The 16,668-nt window shown below is 47.0% G+C and overlaps 1 pseudogene; it reads right to left on the bottom strand.

The window, feature by feature from the left end:
* Positions 1-10,529: 10,529 nt before the first annotated feature.
* On the bottom strand, positions 10,530-11,466 carry LOC115641949 (annotated as a pseudogene).
* Between the last annotated feature and the right edge of the window lie 5,202 nt (positions 11,467-16,668).

Raw genomic sequence — 16,668 nt, 5'->3', positions numbered from 1 at the left:
TTGTGCCCACAGCCAGGGTCAAACTGCAGGATCACGTGGCTCAGAAATGCTCAGAGATCCAAAAGATGGTATTTCCTAAGATAGTGAGAGAGTCACACAGAGATGCTCCCCTCCTGAGAGAGACTACCCTGCCTGGGCCACTCTGCCCCCCCAGGGAGCCAGGAAAGCAGAGGACCGTGGCATTCCCAACAATGGGACAACAGCCTGCCCATCCCATCAAACTCCACATGAGGCATGAGCATCTCATCATGCAGAGGGGGCTGCTCACCCTGGACCCAGAGCCCCCGGCAAAGCTGCCTCACGCCGTCCAAGCCAGGGGAGCCAGTGTGGAGTTCAGTGAGATGGAGACCAATTTCCTGCAGACGGGGAGGCAAAGCACAAGTTCTTCTTCTTCCACATGTCCTCCAATGCCAGTGGAAGATACCACCATGGAGACGGGCAGGAATGATGGTGTGTCAGGAAACCAGATTAACCCGGATCACTGCACTCTGCCAGCAATGGTGGGTCTGACATCGCCACCTCCAGGAACCACAATAGCAGAGAAGACCCTCGAAGCCACACTCCAGATTTGTAGGAGCGAGTTGAGAAAGCCCCTTACCAGTGTGAGCAGCACCAAAGGGACTGAAGAGAAGCTGGAGCTGCACATGGAGAGGAAGGTGATCTTGGGAGAAGGCTCTTGCCTGGGGCCAGGGGCACAGGCAGGTGAGAGCAGGGCAGATCTTCCCAGGACCCAATGCCACCAGGTTGCCCCAGCGGCACCAGGCTCTGAGCAGCTCACAAGATCCACCCTTGACTCTCTCCTTGCTGGGAAGGCTGCACACGACCTGCAGATCAAGCAGCTGACGGAAATGTTGAGCAGCTCCTGCCTCTTGGCGGGTCAGGTCTCAGTTTGCCAGCAGTGCCGCAAGGCATATCCTGGAAAGATGAAGGGTAAGCAAACTCAGAAGGAGACATCTGCTGAGCTGCACGGTCTTCAAGACATCGTGGATTCACAGGGGTTCGATGGAACTGTGAATTCAAAGCTCCCCAGGGACCAGCCGCCAATCAAAATCTGCAAGAAGTGCAGTAAGCTTCGATGGAAGAGACCAGCTGGCTCTGCAGGTGCTGACTTACCCACAAGATCCCATGGAATTCCAAAGCGATGGACTCCAGGAGACTCCTCAGCATCATCCAACCACAACAAGATGCCAGAGATGTGGCTCCTTCCAGCAGGCAAGAGCAAGACACAGGATGGAATTGGGAAAACAGCTCCTACCAAGCAACCAAAGATGGTGTCCATTGCGACGAGTACAACAGGGCTTTGGCAAGCTGGGGAGAAAGCAACTGGGAATCCTGACTGTTCTCCCCCAAAGTCACCAAAGGCCTCCAGAGCTAGGACACCATCCCCTTCAAGGAGCAAAGTTACAGTTCTCAAACGGGTGTTAATGTGCCTCAAGCAAACCTTCAGCAAGCTTCAAAAGAAAGTGAAGTCCCGAATGTCCAAGGACTCTCGTTCCAGAACACCTGACACTAAATTTACAAAGCCACCCTTTTGGAAGGCAAGGGCCTCCAAGGGTGTCCGGTTACCACACTACTGAATCCCACCCTGCCAGCATGCCCACTAACAGCAAGGGCCCACAAATTTCAACATCTCTCTATCATCCAGCAGGTCTGATAAGCATGGGCTAAAGTGGCTGAGAAGAATGGCTTGTTGTCCTGGGATACAGAGACTGTTGTATAAGAGACTCTCTTTGGGGTATGACATCTAAACCCAGATTCCAAGATGAAGGGGGACCTAGGGGCTTGGATGAGATAGAGGGTGTGGCTAGCTCACTGGATTTGTTACTTTACCTCATATGGTTCAAGAATCAATCCTTCCTTCAAGAAGAGCTGATACTACATTGACAAAGCCACCCTTTTGGAAGGCAAGGGCCCCAAAGAGTGTCCAGTAGTACTATTAGGGGCCTACCATCAATCAAACCCAAATCGGCCCCTTGACCCCTAAAACCCTTCCCCTCAACCCTTAAACCCCGCTCACCTATCACCAGAAGTCCCACCCATGGGGATATTACTTCCAGGGTCAAGGCGGACACATGACCGGAAGCAAAGTGTGTCATGTGACCCCTCTAAGAACTCCTCCCACTGTCCTGTACCAATCAGGAATGGTTTCGCCCCCATAGGTCTACGCTGAGAGGTCTTTTGACCAATCAGGGGTGTTCCAGGGTGGGGTGACTCATCCGGATGTGCTTCGTGTGACCCCTCTAAGAACTCCTCCAACTGCACTCTACCAATCGCGGTGGGTTTCATCCCCATAGGATCACCCCGAGACCAGATTTGACCAATCACTGGTGTTCCGGGGCAGGATGACCCACCCAGTTGAGGGTCGTGTGACCCCTCTGAGAACTACTTCCAGCGCCCTCTGCCAATCAGAGCGCAGCACTATCACCCCATAAGTCCCAGCAATCGGGACAGAAGAGGCCATCTTTTACCAAGGACACGTGCTTTAGAAATTTTGGAAACATGGACTCCTCCACCACCTCTGTGAGCACTTTGGATTTTGTTTTAGCCCCGAAGGCCTTTGGACTTGTGTGGAGAAAGCGCTACATCAGCGACAGTTCCCACGAGGGCTCTTTGACTCAGCCATTGATGGATACGCTGGAACCCAAAACCCAAACTCTCATGAGGCACCCTGATGAATGTGATGGCCTCTCATTTTCCACCCCCCTAGCAGTGGAAGGCAAACACAGCTTGGGGGAGTCATCGGAGGACAAGCTGAATGGAAAAGGCATTGCTCAGGTAAATGAATGATTAAGAAGTGACCATTGATGATGGGTGTAATGGGGTTAGAAACTGGGGGTTGGGGGTTGGGTTGTGTATATTTAAAAACAAGCAGTGAGAACTTACACTGTTTCTTTTCTGAAAATCTCTCGACAGCTTGACGATGCCTTTCTAGATGACCCGGAGGCCCTGAACAGCGTGACATCAAGCAGTGAAGATGAACCAGGTTCTCCTTGTTTTTGCTCAATGCCGATACAAATTGTTGAAGAGGACTCCGAGGATGACGGCTATGAGGACTTTAGGAGGCTTGGCATGGAACTAACTGAGCTAGTGCCACATCATGAGCATAAAAAAGTCATGCAGACTATTGTACGTGTTGCTATTTATGCTGTCCTTAATCACAGCCTTAGGGAAAAGCTTTTTGAAGATTGTGAGGGCTGTGTCATAGATGTGCCAGCCCAACGGCACCATGACTGTGTGACTTGGACTTCAGTAGATATAAACTGCAAGCTCTGGGGCCTGTGTGCTGAACTGTATTTGGAAAGCTTATTAAACACTGTTCTTGCCATAGGTGATGCTATGCAATGTCTGTGTCTAACCCAAGAACATTTAGCGTAAGGGGTGACCTTGATAAATGCTGTGCAATTTAGTGCAGACCCTGACCGTGTTTTAAAGAAAATGACCAAACCGGAAGATGTGTGTGTCACTGTATTGACTTAACTGGAACCGTATAGAACATCGTTACAACGGTCCTGTAGTGGCACCAAATCTTATGTAAAGGGGGTCTTATAAGGGGTCTAAGACCAGGTTATGGGTTGCTGCTTATGATTATGCTGTTGTATGCATGTGTCTTTGTCATTTTGTAGTTGAAGTTATGAATATTGGCTCTATCCTGTTTGTATTTCAAACTTATGCTATGCTTCTGGGTGACATCCTAGGCGAGCTGGTTTTAGCTCTGCCTAACCTGCTTGATGGCCTGTCATAAACAGATAGCTAAGGGTTAATGTCTCTTTCACCTGAAGCACCTGACCAGAGGACCAATCAGGAAACCGGATTTTTTCAACTTTGGGTGGAGGGAATTTTGTGTCCGAGGTCTTTGTTTTCTGGCTGCCTGCTTTCTCTGAGCTTTGGAGAAGTAGTTCTGTTTTCTAATCTTCTGTTTTTAAGTGTAAGGACAAAGAGATCAGATAGTAAGTTATATGGTTTCTTTTCTTTGGTATTTGCATGAATATAAGTGCTGGAGTGCTTTGATTTGTATTCTTTTTGAATAAGGCTGTTTATTCAATATTCTTTTAAGCAATTGACCCTGTATTCGGCATCTTTATACAGAGAGACCATTTGTATTTTTTCTTTCTTTTTATATAAAGCTTTCTTTTAAGACCTGTTGGAGTTTTTCTTTACTTCAGGGAAATTGAGTCTGTACTCACCAGGGAATTGGTGGGAGGAAGAAATCAGGGGAAATCTGTGTGCGTTGGATTTGCTAGCCTGATTTTGCATTCCCTCTGGGGAATAGGAAAGTTCTTTTTGTTTCCAGGATTGGGAACAGAGAGGGGGAGTCACTCTGTGTAGTTTCACAGAGCTTGTGTCTGTGTATCTCTCCAGGAGCACCTGGAGGGGGGGAAGGGAAAAAGGATTATTTCCCTTTGTTGTGAGACTCAAGGGATTTGGGTCTTGGGGTCCCCAGGGAAGGTTTTTCAGGGGGACCAGAGTGCCCCAAAACACTCTAATTTTTTGGGTGGTGGCAGCAAGTACCAGGTCCAAGCTGGTAACTAAGCTTGGAGGTTTTCATGCTAACCCCCATATTTTGGACGCTAAGGTCCAAATCTGGGACTAAGGTTATAACATGGCCCATTAAGGACCATCAGCTACACAACTGACCCATTGAGAGAAGGCAGATACGCCTTGTAAGTCAGCAAAGTATGCCGGGACTTGTCCATATGACTCCAAACTCCATTTTGCTTGTAATTTCCACAGTAAGGACAAAGAGGTGTTCTTACACCTGGAAAAGACTATAAAAGGCTGATGCCTCATCTCCATCTTATCTTCAATCCTGCTTCTTACCTCTGGAGGGACTTTGCTACAAACTGAAGCTCTGAACAAAGAACTGATGACCCATCCCAGCTGGGGATGTACTCCTGAGACTTAATTTAAACCTACACTTTATTCTATCACTGCTACAAGCCTGAACCAAGAACTTTCATTACTGTATGTAATTGATTCCATTGAACCAATTCTTGCTTTCATCTATATCTTTTTCTTTTTATGAATAAACTTTGGATTTTATAGATTCATAGATTCATAGATTCTAGGACTGACAAGGACCTCGAGAGGTCATTGTATCTAGTCCTCTGCCCTCATGGCAGAACCAAATACTGTGTAGACAAGCCCTGATAGACATTTATCTAACTTACTCTTAAATATCTCCAGAGATGGAGATTTCACAACCTCCCTAGGCAATTTATTCCAGTGTTTAACCACCTTGACAGTTAGGAACTTTTTCCTAATGTCCAATCTAAACCTCCCTTGCTGCAGTTTGAGTTCATTGCTTCTTGTCGTATTCTCAGAGGCTAAGATGAACAAGTTTTCTCCCTCCTCCTTATGACACTCTTTTAGCTACCTGAAAACTGCTATCATGTCCCCTCTCAGGCCTCTCTTTTCCAAACTAAACAAACCCAATTCTTTCAGCCTTCCTTCATAGGTCATGTTCTCAAGACCTTTAATCATTCTTGTTGCTCTTCTCTGGACCCTCTCCAATTTCTCCACTCTTTCAGTACCTGTTTTCCCTCAATTACAAGGTTTCATCCTGTGAGTTTATCGATGATGAAACCATGTGTGTGTTTTGGAAGCATGCAAAAGACCGGTACTCTCTCTCTGGCAACACCAACATCTTCATAGCCTGTTTCACTGTCTTGGTGATATTTGTGAAAAGGGAGAGTGAGTGGAATCCCCCTCTGGGGGATTATTTAGGGTCAACAACCAGTGTTATTTTAAACCATCGCCGTAAACCATTTTCCATACCTTCAAAGAATTTGAAGGGTTAACATCAGCGGGTCTGGTACATATAGTTCTGTGAAATTCTGGTTGTAAGTCTTTAAAGTCAGGTAACACATCGATGTAGCAAAAGGTGTTATGAGCTGTAAAATATCTCCACATTCTAGTTTTTAAAGTTCTGTTAAATCACTCTACAACCCCTTCTTTGATTTCATTATTAGTAACAAACGGGTGAACTCCATGCCACTTTAATAATTTGCTTAAAGGTATGTTTTAAAATTCTTTCCCCTGATCGGTTTGTAATTTTTGAGGCATGCAACATTTGCTGAAAATAGCTTGAAAGGCCTTGGATACCTCTACATCTGTCTTATCTTTTAGGCCTAAGGCCCAGGCATATTTGGATAGAATGTCTATCACTGTTAAGATGTACTTAAAACCGCTGCTGCATTTGGAGAACCAGTGCATATCCACCAAATTTGCCTTCCATCGCACATCCACATCTCAGACAATGTTCTTGTTTCTTTTAAAATGTGTTCGAGCCGGTTTGTGTAAAGGGAAAAAAGAACAGGAGTACTTGTGGCACTTTAGAGACTAACAATAGGAAGATATATATATATATATATATATATACATTGATAGATATAGATATAGATATAGATATAGATATATACACACACACACATACATACATACAGAGAACATGAAACAATAGGTGTTACCATACACACTATAAGGAGAGTGATGAGTTAAGGTGAGCTCTTATCAGCAGGAGAGAAAAAGAAATGTTTGTAGTGATAATGAAAATGGCCCATTTCCAGCAATTGACAAGAAGATGTGAGGAACTGTAGTGGGGGGAAAAATAAGCGTGGGGAAATAGTTTTACTTTGTGTAATGGCCCATCCACTCCCAGTCTTTTTTCAAGCCTAATTTAATAGTATCCAATTTGCAAATTAATTCCAATTCAGCAGTCTCTTGTTGGAGTCTGTTTTTGAAGTTTTTTTGTTGTAATATTGTGACTTTTAGGTCTGTAATCAAGTGGCCAGGGAGATTCAATTGTTCTCTGACTGGTTTTTTAATGTTATAGTTCTTGACATCTGATTTGTGTCCATTTATTCTTTTACATAGAGACTGTCCGGTTTGGACAAAGTACATGGCAGAGGGGCATTGCTGGCACATGGTGGCATATATCACATTGGTAGATGTGCAGGTGAATGAGCCTCTGATAGTGTGGCTGATGTGATTAGGTCCTATGATGGTATCCCCTCAATAGATATGTGAACAGAGTTAGCAAGAGGCTTTGTTGCAAAGATAGGTTCCTGGGTTAGTGTTTTTGTTGTGTGGTTGCTGTAGGTTTGGGGGCTGTCTGTAAGAGTGGATTAGCCTGTCTCCCAAGATCTGTGAGAGTGAGAGACTGTCCTTCAGGATAGGTTGTAGATCCTTGATGAAGTGCTGGAGAGGTTTTAGTTGGGGGCTGTGGCGGATTAACAAATTTGCCACCCCGAGGCCCTAAAAAAAATTGCTGTGCACCCCCCCACGCGCCAGCTCACCTCCGCTCCCCCACGGCAAGCCTGGGAGGGAGGGAGGAGAAGGGGAGTTGTGGTGCGCTTGGGGGATGGCGGCTGTGGAGCGAAGATTAGCTGGGGTGGGAAGCAATTCCCGCCCCCCCTTCCCGGGTTACTCCCAGCACCCCCGGGCCACAGCTCACCTCTGCTCCGCCTCCTCTGAGTGCGCCGCTACTCGCTTCTCCCTCCCTCCTAGCACTTTCGAGTGGCAAGCCTGGGAGGGAGGTGGAAGGAAGTGCAGTGCACCTGCGGGAGGAGGTGGGCCAGGGACTTGGAGACGAGGCAGAGTTGGGGAGGGGATGTGAGCAAATTTGCCACCCTAGGCCTAGGCCTTGTTGGCCTAGGCGATAATACTCCGCTGGTTAGGGGCTGAAAGTGATGGCTAGTGGCGTTCTGTTACTTTCTTTGTTGGGCCTGTCCTGTAGTAGGTGACTTCTGGGTACTCTTCTGGCTCTGTCAATCTGTTTCTTCACTTCAGCAGGTGGCTATTGTAGTTGTAAGAATGCTTGATAGAGATCTTGTATGTGTTTGTAGAGCTTGGCTGTAGACAATGGGTTGAGTGGTGTGGTCTGGATGAAAGCTGGAGGCATGTAGGTAAGTCTAGTGGTCAGTAGGTTTCCGGTATAGGGTGGTGTTTAGGTGGCCATCGTTTATTAGTGCTGTAGTGTCTAGGAAGTGGATCTCTTGTGTGGAATGGTCCAGGTTGAAGTTGATGGTGAGGTGGAAATGTGTAAAGTGTAAGTGTCCCTCTCTGAAAGCCGAACTGTTACCTGTCTTTTATTTAAAGTTTTACTATGCTTTCTGGCCACTTGAGAAAGAGCGTTCACCCCGCCAAGCTCCCAACTTCCCCGGGGATGTAATATATTTTCTTTAAGAGAGCTGCCTGTGTAGAAATGACTGTTACTGGTACCGTCTTTTACTAACACAAATATGAAGGGGGAAACATTCATATTGACACATTTAAATAAATAAGTTTTATTCATTGCCTGTTTAACACGACCTTTTACAGCCGCCTGTAAAAATGGACACCATGACCCCTACCATAAGGGAGTCTGAGCTGGTTCATTCTTCCATTTTGTCCTTTTCCGGATTTTCCTCTTGAGATCTGTGTCTCAGACATGTCCTGGTCCCGGCTGAGCAGCTCCTGCCTGGACCTCATGGCACCGGCTCCAGTCAAGGTCCCTGCTGAGCAACTCTGGCCAGCTCGGGCCCCTGCAGCGCCGATTCTGGTCCTGGGTGAGCGGACCCGACCGCGGCCAAGTGGCTCCAAGCAGTGCAGTAAGGGGGCAGGGAGCACAGACGGGGTGTTGGAAAAGGGCAGAGGAGTTTGACGGGTTGTGGGGGAGTGGATAGGGGTTGGGCAGTCAGAGGGAAAGGAACAGGGAGATTGAAAGAGGCCAAGGGTTTTGGGGGGGAGCAGTCATGAAGGAGCAGGGATTTAATGGGGTTGTGGGGGGCAGAAACAGAGAGAAGAGGTGGTTGGATTGGGCAAGGATCCCAGGGTGCCATCAGGAATGAGAGGAGGAGTTGGATGGCGTGGCAGGGGACAGGGAAGGGGAGTGGATGAGGCGGGGTACCAGGAGGCGTCAAGAACATGGGGTCTTGGATGAGGTAGGACCCCCTGGGGGGACACGATGCCCCCCTCGTGGGGTGAGGAGGAGGGAACCTGTTGTTAATATTTTGGCAGCTCATCACTGCTCCCACGAGGCTACCAATGTCAGTTCTCAAAGGCCTCTAGTACGGCATCGTCGAGCTGTTGAGAGATTTTCAGAACAGAAACAGCGTAAGCACCCCACTGCTTGTTTCTAGATTTACACAACCTCCTGGTTCCTAATTTCATTGCACCCCATCATCAACCATCACTTCTTAATCATTCATTTACCCGAGCAACATCTCTTTTGTTCACCTTGTCCTCTGCTGACTTCCCTGAGCTGCGTTCGTCTTCCACCTCTGAGGGGCGAACAACAAGAGGCCTTCAGGCTCATCAGGTGCCTCACGAGGGTTTGGGTTTCAGGTTCCGGCATATCCATCAACGGCTGAGTCAAAGGGCCCTCGCCGGAACTGTCGCTCATGTAGCGCTTTCTCCACACAAGTCCAAAGGCCCTCGGGGCTCACACAAAGTCCGAAGTTCTCACCAGGGTGGTGAAGGAGTCCATGTTTCCATGATTTCTAAAGCACGTGTTCTTGGTAAAAGATGGCCTCTTCTGCCCCGATTGCTGGGACTTATGGGGTGATAGTGCTGCGCTCTGATTGGCAGAGGGCGCTGAGATGAGTTCTTAGAGAGGTGACATGACCCTCTTCTGGGCACGTCACCCCAACCCGGAACACCACCGATTGGTCAAATCTGCTCTCAGGGCGGTGCTGTGTGGCTGAAACCCATTGTGATTCGCAGAGGGCAGTGGAGGAGTTCTGGGAGGGGTCACACGAACCACTTTCGGAAGGCTCACCATGCCCTGGAACACCCCCGATTGGACAAATCTCTTCTCAGGGTGGGCCTACAGGGGAGAAACCCCTCTTGATTGGTAGAAGGCAATGGGATGAGTTCTTAGAGGAGTCACATGACACACTTTGCTTCTGGTTGTGTGTCCTCCTTGACCCTGGAAGTAATATTCCCCATGGGTGGGACTTCCCGTGACAGATGGTCAGGGCTTAAGGGGTCAATGGGCAGGATTTAAGCCGCCAAGGGGAGGGGTTAGGGTTTGACTGATGGTAAGTCTCTTATACTATTTCCGGTTTCCATACTTCTGAATCCCACCCTGCCGGCATGCCCATTAACAGAAGAGGCCCACTAATTCCACCATCTCCCTAGCAACCAGCAGGCCTTGTAAGCATGGGCCAAATTGGCTGAGAACAATGGCTTGTTGTCCTGGGACACAGAGACTGATGATAAGAGACTGTCCTTGGGGTATGACGTTTAACCCCAGATTCCAAGATATGGCTCTTTAAGGGCCAACATCCCACCATTCCCCTGGCTCTCCACGAACAGATTGACTTTGTAAATGCTGCTGCCTGGCTTGGTCTCCTTTCTCCAGAGTGCTGTCCTCCATCAACTGCTGGTGGGGATGGCCCTCCTAAGCTTCAGGTCTTAGACCCTGCATGAGCCTCTCTCGACAGAGTGGAGATCAGTAGCTCTTGTTTCCTCTTATATAAGGGTCCAAGGTGGAATAGGTGGTCATGACCTGTGTCACCAGCTCTGGAACTGGATGATGAACTGACTCTTTACTTGACAAACACCCTTTTTATCCTTGCACGAAGATGGTTGCTTTTCATGCTGTACACAATTGGATTCATTAAAGGAGGACCCAGCAGGTAGATGTAGTCCAGGATAATTTGAAGCAAGGGAGAAGAGCTCTTCCAGAATCTGTGTATAACAGTCAGGCTGAACTCTGGCATGTAGAAGAGCAGGATGGCGCAGAGGTGGGAGACACAGGTGTTCAGGGCCCTAAAGTATTTTGTGGGGGACATGATGCTCAGCACTGCTTTGAGGATCATCACAAAAGAGAGGAAAATGAGCAGCGAGTCCAACCTCACCATTATGACTGTAATAAACAAGCCATAGATGTTGTTGACTGTGATGTCCGAACAAACCAGCTTCATGACGTCCTGGTGCCGGCAGTAGGAATAGGAAAGGACATTGGCTCAAAAGAATCGGAACCGTTTCCGGAGAAAGGGGAGTGGAAATATTACTGCCACTGCTCTTAGCACAAACACCAGTCCCATCTTGGCTATTCTCGGCAGGGTTAAAATGGCGTCATATCTCAGTGGATTACAGATTGCGATGAAGCGGTCAAATACCATCAACAAGAGCACAGAAGATTCAATGAATTGCAGAGAGTGGATGAAGAACATCTGGGGAAAACAAGCATCAAGGCTGATCTCTCTAGAGTTTAAACAAGAATAGGCCCAGTATCATCAGTATGGTGGCTATCAATAAGCCAAGGTCTGTGACGGCCAACATAGAAAGGAAAATGTACATGGTCTCATGGAGGATTGGTTCTGTTTTTAAAATGAACAGAATGACTGAATTTCCTACTACTGAAATAGCATACATGAAGCAGAAGAGGACAGAGACCCAGAGATGGATGTCTTCCTGCCCAGGTATCCCAGTGAGAAGGAAGACTGCAGGTGTGAATTTGGTGTCATTGACAGCTGACATACTGTACTGGGCAGGTCTGAGAAGTTTTGAACTTTCCTTCCCGAAAGGAAAAAGTACAGGAAAGTAGATGATATTTAACGAGATATCTTTCTGCTCTAAGTGCAAATCTAGGATTCCAAGAATCTCAAGGAAGATCAGAAAAAACATAGATTTGGATTTACACCCCAGTAGGATACGCCAATAGGAAGATAGGCACTGCCAGACTGGATGAGACCTGTAGTCCTTCTAGCTCAGTAAACAGTTACACATGTGTCAGGGGAAGATGGAAGAATCCCTGCAATCTGGAGCTAGGAGATTAACTGCTCCAAGGGAAAGTTTCCCCCAGGCACCCACTAGTTAGACATATTTTGTGCTGTAAATCCAGTCCCTCTTTGAATCCGGCTAATCCCTTGGCCCCATTTATATCTAGTGGATCAGAGTTCCACAGCCTATTTGAGCACTGCGTGAGTTTGCAATAATGACATTCACACAGACACCCTTTCTAGCCCTCAACATCAAAGTGTGGCCCATTGTATCATGACGTGTGTACACATATAGCAAATGCATGGTGAAAATGGTCATTGTGTTTATCTGTCCTGCATTTAAGTTATTCATAAACGTGTTTCATTACCTCATTATGTACCTTATTTTTTTATTTTCTCTGCTCATGTGAGTTCAAATTATATCACTGCCTGTTTCAGCACATGGGATAAATTTTCAGGGTCTGGTTCTGAATTCAATAACGGCATCACTCCAGATTTACGTGTGTAAATTTGATCGGAACTGGGATCTATTAACTTTCCCTTACCAAATGCTCCCAGTGATACACTCTGACCCCAAGAATCCCTCCAAGAGAAGCTAAACTGCTTTGCCCAGCCTATGTTGACTGAATCCAGAGAGTCTGATCATCCTACAGGTTCCCCTTCATCCTCAAAGGATCCGCATCCACTCCCCATGCAAGGGATTGTAGTTATCTGGTAAGCTACAACTTAACATGGACAGTTACTTCAGCTGGATGAGGGAGGGGTTGGCATAGCAAATGGGTGAATAGTGCAAACACTAGGTTTGCACTAATATCCAGTTGAGTGTGCTAGTTACTTCAGCCATGCTTTTTTAACAGGTGATGGAGATAAATTACATAAAAAACTATCACACTGCTCTTTCCTGCACCTGAGCTCTACTCTTTGCTGAAACACAGACCAGCGGTTCTGTTTTCTCAGGACTTTTTGGAAAGTCTTTCACGGCTATTGCAGAGTTATTGTGTGCATGACCCTGAATGTAAGTATTACAAATGGCTTCTGCTTAGTTAGCAGGGATGAGTTCCATACAGCTGTTCACTGAACAGAGAGTTAATAGCACAAACCTATTGCAAACAGTTACCACTGCTCCTTCAGTAGCCCAGGGCCCAGTCTGAGGGTGGGAGAATGGTGAGATTTCACCCCATGAGAAAGGAGGCTACGAATCCTGATATTTGGCCCTCAGAAACCAGAGAAGGGAAAGAGTTGAACATAGCCCTGTAACTCTGAGGGGTATCTTCAGGACAGACATGCTGGAGCCTTCAGCCAGTCAGGAAACAGAAATACAGGCAAGTCGCATCTTAGGCCCATTTAACATGTGCAAATTCATCTTCGTGCAGTCAGTAAAAAGAAGGGAAAAAAAGAAAAATTACAATATAAAAACTGCATCTGTAGTGCGGGCGATTCTGCCCGCCATTCAACTGAATGAGTGTTTCACCATACGTGGTTTTCGCTTTACGCACTGTGACAAAGTTCCTCCTCTACCTTAGTGGGTTCTGTGCTTATTGGCAGATTTGCTCACCTCAGTGATCTTCTCCACAGTCTGGGTCAGCTCCTCCTGTGTCTGATCAGGAGTTGGGAGGTTTGGGGGGAACCCGGGTCCACCCTTTACTCTGGGTTCCAGGCCAGGGCCCTGTATATTGCAGCTGTCTATAGTGCCTCCTGTAACAGCTGCATGACAGCTACAGCTCCCTGGGCTACTTCCTCATGGCCTCCTCCAAATACCTTCTTTATCCTGTAGGAGAAAAACTCAGTTCTCGCTTTTTGTTTGGGTGCAGCAGAGTCAGATACTTTATTCTGTATAGCAGCTACAACAGGGAGAGAGTGCACTAGGACATAGGGTCTCCGCTTCCTAGACAGGTCTCTCAACAGGCAAACAACTACAGCAAGCATTTATACTTTTGTTATAGACAATAATAAGCAACAGCTGCATTTTGTTTATAGATGGGTCATCCTGATATCTTGTTTTCCTCACTTAAGAGACGCCAGTCTACATATTGTATTATCTACACAAGGTCGAAAAACAACTTCTCACACAGTTCTTTTCCACTCGCCTCACACAATCCTTGCTTTTACAAATCTCGCATTATTAGGGCTACAGCTAGCCTAACTCTGGCTAACAGAGACTGTCATGCATTAAGATCCCCTACAAATCCATGTCAGTTCTTTCTGTACTTCCACAATCCTCACCACAGGATCTTCCTCCTGATGTCTGATAACGCTTGTACTCCTTAGTCCTCCAGCAGCACAGCCTCTCACTCTCAGCTCCTTGTGCCTCTTGCTCCCAGCTCCTCACACGCACTTCCTCTCCTCTGGCTCCTCTCTGCCTGACTGGAGTGAGCTCCTTTTTAAACCCAGGTGCCCTGATTAGCCTGCCTTGATTGGCTGCAGGTGTTCTAATCAATGTAGTTATCTCCACTGCCTTCTTGAAAGATCTTAATGGCCCCAGGTGCCTTGATTAACCTGGAGCAACTGCCATTTGGTTACCAGGGTCCCAGGGATTTGTTTAGCCTGGGGCTAACATACCTGTTTCTCAGTACTTTCCTGTAGCCATCTGGCCTTGCCCCATCACAGCGCTAACCGTGGAACGGAACCCTCACATAAAATGAGACTTGCTTGTGTGCCCTCAGAGCAACTCAGCTCTGAATTCCTGCATCTACAATCCAGTCAAAGAGTAAAATTATTGAAAATGCATTTGCTGATTAAATTTCCAGCAGCAAATAGACCTGATGCAATTTGGGAAGTAGTCACTGATATTCCGTGGGGTCTCTTCTTCCTCAGCCCCTGGCAGGATGGGGCCCAGAGCACACAGCCCCTCTAAAAATGGGACTCCTTGAGAAATCATTGCTCAGGGCATCAGGGTTTTAGCACTGCAAGCTCGCTCTGAATGTCAGATTTCTGTGTAGATGAAATTACTCCCCGTGGAGCATGGGCAGATGTAGTGGAGGGGTTCCCAAGCTACCTACTGCTACCTGCCCTCCAGCCCCATCACTGAGTCACCCCAACAGCCCAGCTGAGCCCTCTGCCGCTGCACTGAACATCTGCAAATGGAAACAGCTTGCAGCCTTTACACATCACTTTGCATTTTAAAGAGAGTGAAACCTGCCAACGTACCCAATTCCTGCTAGAAGGGGAGCCGCTGACACCAGAGGTCTTCACCCTAAAGGACAAGGAGTCATTGGAGAGGTTACAGGGCAGCAGGCAGCATCTGTTCAGACAGAGAGGCACCTGTCTTTATGAAGCATGTTCGCAATATCCCTTAGGGGTCACTTGACCATCAGAGACACTTAGCTGCTTGGCTTCCTGTGCAGCAGGTATAAACCCCGTGAGAACGAAAGGCAAAGTGCAAGAGGCGAAATGATAGGGAATGTGTGCTAATGCTACCCAATGAGACTGCAGAACCAGCCCTGCTGCAGGCTGTCTTGCTGGAATTGGGGCTTATCATCCCTGTTATTCACAGGGCTACCTCAAGGGTGACCGAGTGGTAATGATGATGCCATAACAGCTGTGATCTTGCTGAAATAAACTTCCAGTTTGAATTCATCCTTCTTAAACATGGGAGACCAGAACTGCACACAGCATTCCAGATGAGATCTCACCAGTGCCTTATATAACGGTACTAACACCTCCTTATCTTTGTTGGAAATACCTCGCCTGATGCATCCTAAAACTGCATTCGCTTTTTTAATGGCCATATCACATTGGTGGCTCAGAGTCATCCTGGGATCAACCAATGCTCCAAGGTCCTTCTCCTCCTCTGTTGCTTCCAACTGATATGTCCCCAATTTATAATTAAAATTCTTATTATTAATCCCTAAATGCATGACCTTGCACTTTTCACTATTAAATTTCGTCCTATTAGTATTACTCCAGTTTACAAGGTCATCCAGATCTTCCTGTATGATATCCCTGTCCTTCTCTGTATTAGCAATACCCCCCAGCTTTGTGTTATCCGCAAACTTTATTAGCACATTCCCGCTTTTTGTGCCACTGTCAGTAATAAAAAGGTTAAATAAGATTGGTCCCAAAACTGATCCCTGAGGAACTCCACTCTTAACCTCCTTCCAGCCTGACAGTTCACCCTTCAGTACGACCCGTTGTAGTCTCCCCTTTCACCAGTTCCTTATCCACCTCTTCACTTGCTCATGTAAGTTATCCTCCTGGGGAATGGTCTCCTGGGTGACTAAGCATGCCTCTCGATCATGCCAAGGTTTCAGAAGATTGATGTGGTAAATTTGCTCTGGTTTCCTGCGGCCTGGCTGCCGCACCTTATAGCTTACCTCTCCCACGGCTTCAATCACTTCATAGGGTCCCTGCCACTGGGCCAACAGCTTACTTTCTGCTGTGGGCACCAGGACCATTACTAGATTCCCTGATTGGAACCGTCGAAGCTTTGCTTGGTGGTTATAATGGGTCCGTTGGGTCTCCTGTGCTTTCTCCAAGTGTTCCCGTACAATGAGTGTAACTCGGGTTATCCGATCCCTCCTCTGTAGTACATGCTCGACTATGTTCTTTCCAGGATTTGGGTCCTCTTCCCAGGCTTCTCTGGCTATACCCAATATGCCTCGGGGGTGGCGCCCATATAGTAGTTCGAATGGAGAGAAACCTGTGGAGGCTTGTGGAACTTCTCAGATGGCAAACATGACATAAGGCAATAGGGTATCCCTGCCAAGCAGACACAGGAAGACCAGCATGTCTGTTGGTGCTTTTAAGGTTGGTATTGAAACCTGACATGTTCACATATGAATTGGGTATGGCAATTGCCCTCTAAATGTTAAAAAAACAGAATATTACCTTGTCTCTCTAATATCCTACAGTCCATACAGCTACAAGGACACTGCACACACAAAACAAAAGGCAGTTGAAAAGTCCCGCAACAGTAATAATAATAAAAAATTAATAATTACTGCTAGAATCACATGGTTTT

This window comes from Gopherus evgoodei, unplaced genomic scaffold (assembly GCF_007399415.2).
Source record: "Gopherus evgoodei ecotype Sinaloan lineage unplaced genomic scaffold, rGopEvg1_v1.p scaffold_36_arrow_ctg1, whole genome shotgun sequence".
In the NCBI taxonomy this organism is placed as follows: Eukaryota; Metazoa; Chordata; order Testudines; family Testudinidae; genus Gopherus; species Gopherus evgoodei.
Note: the sequence above shows the minus strand (reverse complement) of the source record. Positions and strands in the feature narration are given on the sequence as shown.